The following is a 6,000-nucleotide window of genomic DNA, read 5'->3' on the forward strand; positions in this document are numbered from 1 at the left end:
GGACCGCTAGCCAATGGGCGCTTGCGGTCCAGCAGCCAATCAACTGGTGGCTGCTGGACCGCGAGCGCCTATTAGCTAGCGGTCCAGCCAGCGGGAGATATGAAGTTTACAAAGCAGCCAGCACGGCTCTCACCCGGACACAGCGGGGGGATGGGTGCACAGGACAGGACAGGACGGATGGCCTTTTTTGTGCACCTGAGCGCGCTGCCTCCCTGTCAATCACTGTGCGCCTCCCCGCCGCGTCATTTTCATATTGCAGGTCATCACGCCGCAGCAGCGGCCGCTCCTGACCCCACAGCCCTCAGCCCTGGCCGCCCGACCATCACTGTGTGTTCCCTCACCCGGCATTAGCTAAAAATGGTATATGGAGTCCACATTCATGAATGAAAATAGGTGGCTATGGTTATAAACAGACTGTCGCAGAGTGTGAGCAGCCGTTATCGCTGACAGCGGATCCTGCGGCAGTCTGTTTAAAACCATGGCCGCCTATTTTTATTTATGAATGCGAACTCCATATAGTTATAGTTATATGCTGCTCACCCCCCCACCAATGCGAATACTTTGTATGTGGAGGGCAGCAGCGCATCCATGTGGGATTAGTGACTGTATGAAGCCCCTTGGCATTGAGCATGAAGACCCTCTGCATTGAGCATGAAGACCCTTGGCATTGAGCATGAAGCCCCTGGCATTGAGCATGTAGGTAAGTGGCACTTTTGTGTCAAATGTGTAATGGGCATTATGGTGTTATATAGTATGTAATGGGCATTGCGGAGTGTTATATAGTATGTAATGGGCATTACAGTGTGTTATATAGTATGTAATGGTCATTACGGTGTGTTATATAGTATGTCATGGGCATTACGGTGTGTTATATAGTATGTCATGGGCATTGCGGTGTGTTATATAGTATGTCATGGGCATTGCGGTGTGTTATATAGTATGTCATGGGCATTGCGGTGTGTTATATAGTATGTCATGGGCATTGCGGAGTGTTATATAGTATGTCATGGGCATTGCGGAGTGTTATATAGTATGTCATGGGCATTGCGGAGTGTTATATAGTATGTCATGGGCATTGCGGAGTGTTATATAGTATGTCATGGGCATTGCGGAGTGTTATATAGTATGTCATGGGCATTGCGGAGTGTTATATAGCATGTCATGGGCATTGCGGAGTGTTATATAGCATGTCATGGGCATCATGTGTGGGCTTATGTGTAATTGGAATTACAAAGTTCACTAAAATGTGCAATGGGCATTACGGTGTGTGGTATAACGTTGGTCCGTGCCCACTTTTCACTGTGCAGGAGCCTCACCTACTTCATATTGGGGGGGCGCAAAACATGCCCTTGCTCCGGGCGCCGTGGCACCTAGCTACACCACTGAATGGGCATTACCGTGTGTGGCATTATGTGTAATGGGCATTACGTTGTTGGGATTATGTGTAATGGGCATTACGGTGTGTGGCAATATGTGTAATGGGCATTGATTAATTGGCATTATGCTTACTGGGCATTGCGGTGTTGTCTTTATGTGGAATGGGCATTACGGTATGTGGCATTATGTGTAATTGGCATTATGTGTAATAGGCATTACGGTGTGTGGCAATATGTGTAATGGGCATTGTTTAATTGGCATTACGGTGTGCGGCAATATGTGTAATGGGCGTATCCATGTTGGCATTATGTGTAATGGGCATTGTTTATGTGTAATGGGCATTACAGTGTAAAATTTTGCAGCCCTGTCCCTGTTTCGGGGGTGTGTGTGTAGGGGAATGATTGTTTAATAATTGGTAATACCAGCAGATGATCGACATTCCCGGCGATGATGCGGCAGCGCTCACCGTTCATCGCCGGGCCATACACACTGGGTGGCTTTGAGCTGAAAGATGCTCAAACCTGCTGTTTTGAACGACTTTCAGCTCAAAGTCACCCAGTGTGTATGGGCCTTTATTCCTTATAAGCATCATAGATTTTGACATCACTTGTTTTAGTCCTGGTTTGACGTCTTGATAAAAGCCAGTGCAGTGCATTGATACTTTGGGCCTTATTCTGGTTAGGTCGGTGCAACGTACGTACGGTCCGTTTCACCGTACGTTTTGCATACGCGGACGGTGAGTGTAAGTCCGCATACGGACGGTCACAAACACCTACAATGGGGAGTGGCGTACACTAGAGCTTACGCCACCGTATACGGACGGGTCTCGTCCGTATTCACACCGACATCTTCCGTATATCGGAAATAGATTTCTTAGATTTTAATGGAATTAAAAACTAGAGAATCCCACCTACCAAATGATACTGGGAACTAGGGGATCAGAGTTCAGAGGGAGAGCAATCTGCCAACGAGAATATAAAACTACATACCAGGTGTCTGGAGCTGGAGCAGTAACCAGCTGCTGGAAGGCTGATATCTCTGGTTCTGGGAACAGTAGAGACAAGCTACTAGTGTCCATAAAAGGGGGAGAGTCCCAAACCTGCTGTTTTGAACGACTTTCAGCTCAAAGTCACCCAGTGTGTATGGGCCTTTATTCGATATAAGCATCATAGATTTTGACATCACTTGTTTTAGTCCAGGTTTGACGTCTTGATAAAAGCCAGTGCAGTGCATTGATACTTTGTCACAATGGGAATACAGCTCCTGTTGGGATCTCCTGAGGAATGCTGGTAATAGTGCAGCCAAATTCAAGTACATGCTTGGTAATGATATCTTGATGTTTTCAATACATTTCTGGCATATTTCTATATTTCTCTCCTGACAAACCTTCTTTCTCCAATCCAAGCTTTTGGAAGCTGACCTTGTCATTCCATTCAAGGGTGGAACATATCAATGCATTGTTTTTACCAACCTCATCTGACAAATGTCCCATAGTATACTAAATTCTATTTAGTGGTTCCTTTTGCAAGTGTTGGTTGATCATTCACGGGACAAATCTAAATGACTTTTGCTGTTTTGGGAGAACTAAATGAGTGCATTAGCTAAGCTCAGTAGGATTTGGCCCTCTTTACAGTTCACGTGGACTTTGGAATATGTCTGACACTGTACAAATTCAATAAGAAGCCCATTTACCATAAAATCGCATATACAATGTGATATGGGTGGGATCTATGCCCAGGATGGCATTGCAATATGCAATCTATCTGCAGGATGTATGTCCCTGCAGACACAGAGGCAGGGGCTCTAAAAGGAGCCCATCCCTGTGATCTTCTGTGCCGGTTCCCAGCAGTGGAGTCTCTGTACTCTTCTAACTAGGGATGGCCATCGACCATCGATGATTCAAAGTCAATGGTTTATGACTGATGTAGAATAGGTTGCCATCGATGGGGAGAAACAAATGGTATCCCACCATCGATGTCAAGTTCAAACAAATAGTTTTGCTTTTCTTTTCTCGCCAAGGACCCGGAACACGGAGCATAGCCCTGCCCCTGACACCCGTGAAGCCCTGCCCCCATCTTTTTGCACAAAGGCCAATCAGTCAAAGAAAATGCATGACCACGGATATGTAAAAACATTGCATAGTATAGTATAACACTATCGATGGCAAGGCAACAATGGCCATCCCTACTTCTGACTAAGGGCCTGATTCTGGTTCACTTGTAAAAGCAAACTCATTCTTTAATGGACAAAACCATGTGCACTGCAGGTGGGGCAGATGTAACATGTGCAGAAAGTGCTAGATTTGGGTGGGGTTTGTACTTCAAATTGATATCTATATTCAGTGTAAAAGAAAGCATCCAGTATTTACCCTGAACAGAAAAAAAAAAACTCACCTAAATCTAACTTTTTCTGAACATATGCAGTGCAGCATGGTTTTGTCCTTTAAAGAATCAAGGAAAAGATTGTTAAAATCCAAGATGAAATGACTTGCTCTTCTTCAGCCAGTGACTTGCTTACTTCCTTTCCTGAGCCCTTTGCCACTTTCTCCTCATTTGACCCCACAAGTGAGGATGAAGTATCCACACTCTTCTCATCTTCCTACGCCACTAAAGGTGCCCACAGATGCTACAATTGTACTGTGCTATGCGTTTTTGTCTGTACAATGGTTCTATACAATTTTTCTTCCAGCTTGCTATGAGATGTGCACTTGGATGCATGTGATGAACCCATGTTTGTAATGTTAAATTTCAGATGTAGTCTAAAAAGTACGCGCAGCACGTACTTTTTTAGACATACAATTTTAGACATACAGCATCGCACAAGCCCATAAACACCATCCAATAATTGTACATAAGATGCAATTTGTGCTTAAAAAGTACAAAACGCATTCGATAATTGTAGCGTCTGTGGGCACCTTTACTCTCCTCTTGATCCTATAGTGAAGCTCTATCTCCTGTGCTTATCCCAAGGATAACTAAAATCTGTAACCTCTCTCTCTCTCTACTGGTATCTTTCCTTCTCTGTTCAAGCATGCACTTATTAAAAAAAAAACTAAATTCTGATCCAAACTGTCTCTCTAACTACCATCCTATCTCTCAGCTCCCTTGTCTCTCCAAGCTACTTGAGAGACTTGCCTACACTCGCCTCACACACTATCTTAACTCCTACAACTTATTGGACCCACTTCAGTCAGGCTTTTGCTCTCAACACTCCACAGAGACAGCACTGACTAAAGTAGACAATGATCTGCCCACTGCTAAATCTAAAGGCCATTTCTCACTTCTTATTTTTCTAGATCTGTCAGCTGCCTTTGACACTGTCGACCACTCTCTTCTCATACAAACACTACAATCCCTAGGTCTTCAGAACACAGCCCTTTCTTGGTTCTCTTCCTACCTATCTAATCGCTCTTTTAGTGTTTGCTTCTCTGATTCTAGCTCCTCCTCACTACCTCTGTCCGTTGGAGTACCACAAGGCTCAGTCTTAGGTCCTCTGCTTTTCTTAATCTATACCTCCTCACTTGGGAAACTAATCAACTCTTTTGGATTTCAGTATCATCTGTACGCTGATGATAATCAAATCTATCTATCCTCCCCAGAATTGTCACCATCATTATTGCTCCGTGTCTCTGAATGTCTTTCTGCCATTTCATATTGGATTTCATCTCGCCCCCTCATACTTAACATTTCCAAAACAGAATTAATTATATTTCCACCAGCCAAGAGTAGTTACCAACCTGATATTTCTATCACTGTTGAGAACACAACAATTAATCCTACCCCACAAGCTCGCTGCCTAGGGGTCATCTTCGACTCTGAACTGTCCTTCACTCCTCACATTCAATCTGTCTCTAAATCATGTTACATGCATATAAAAAACATATCCAAAATTTGTCCGTACCTTACACAAGACACTGCAAAAACTCTAATCCATGCACTCATTATATCACGCATTGACTATTTCAATAGCCTCCTTACCGGTCTTCCTAAGAAAAGATTCTCACCACTACAATCCATTTTGAATGCAGCTGCAAGGCTGATCTTCCTGGCTAGACGTTCATCGTCTGCTGATCCGCTCTGTCAGTCCCTCCACTGGTTGCCTGTATAGTACCACATTCAATATAAAATACTTCTACTTACATATAAAGCCATTAAGACTACACCGACTTATATCTCTTCTCTTATCTCAAAATATGTCCCCACCCGACCTCTCCGCTCTGCACAAGATCTGTGTCTCTCATACACACTCATTACTTCCTCCCACTTACACTTGCAGGATTTTTGTCGGGCAGCACCTACCTTATGGAATACCCATCCACGCACACTAAGACTCTCCTCTAGCCTCCAAACTTTCAAACGTTCCCTGAAAAATCACCTCTTCAGGCAAGCTTATATTCAGGACCCCCACACAACCTCCAGTAGCATTTATATCTAACTGCATCCCATCAGGACTGTCTTGTAATCTGATGGGACTGCCATGCTATGGAATTCTATTCTTATGTATCCCTCCTATTATCCTATTGTTGCCCTCGCCACGCTCTCTTAGGGGTATTCAATGCTCTGGCGAGCACACAGCAGCGAATCCTGTTTTGGATTCGCTGTGCACTCGCCGTGATTCACTGCC

This window comes from Crinia signifera, chromosome 11 (assembly GCF_055691185.1).
Source record: "Crinia signifera chromosome 11, ASM5569118v1, whole genome shotgun sequence".
In the NCBI taxonomy this organism is placed as follows: domain Eukaryota; kingdom Metazoa; phylum Chordata; class Amphibia; order Anura; family Myobatrachidae; genus Crinia; species Crinia signifera.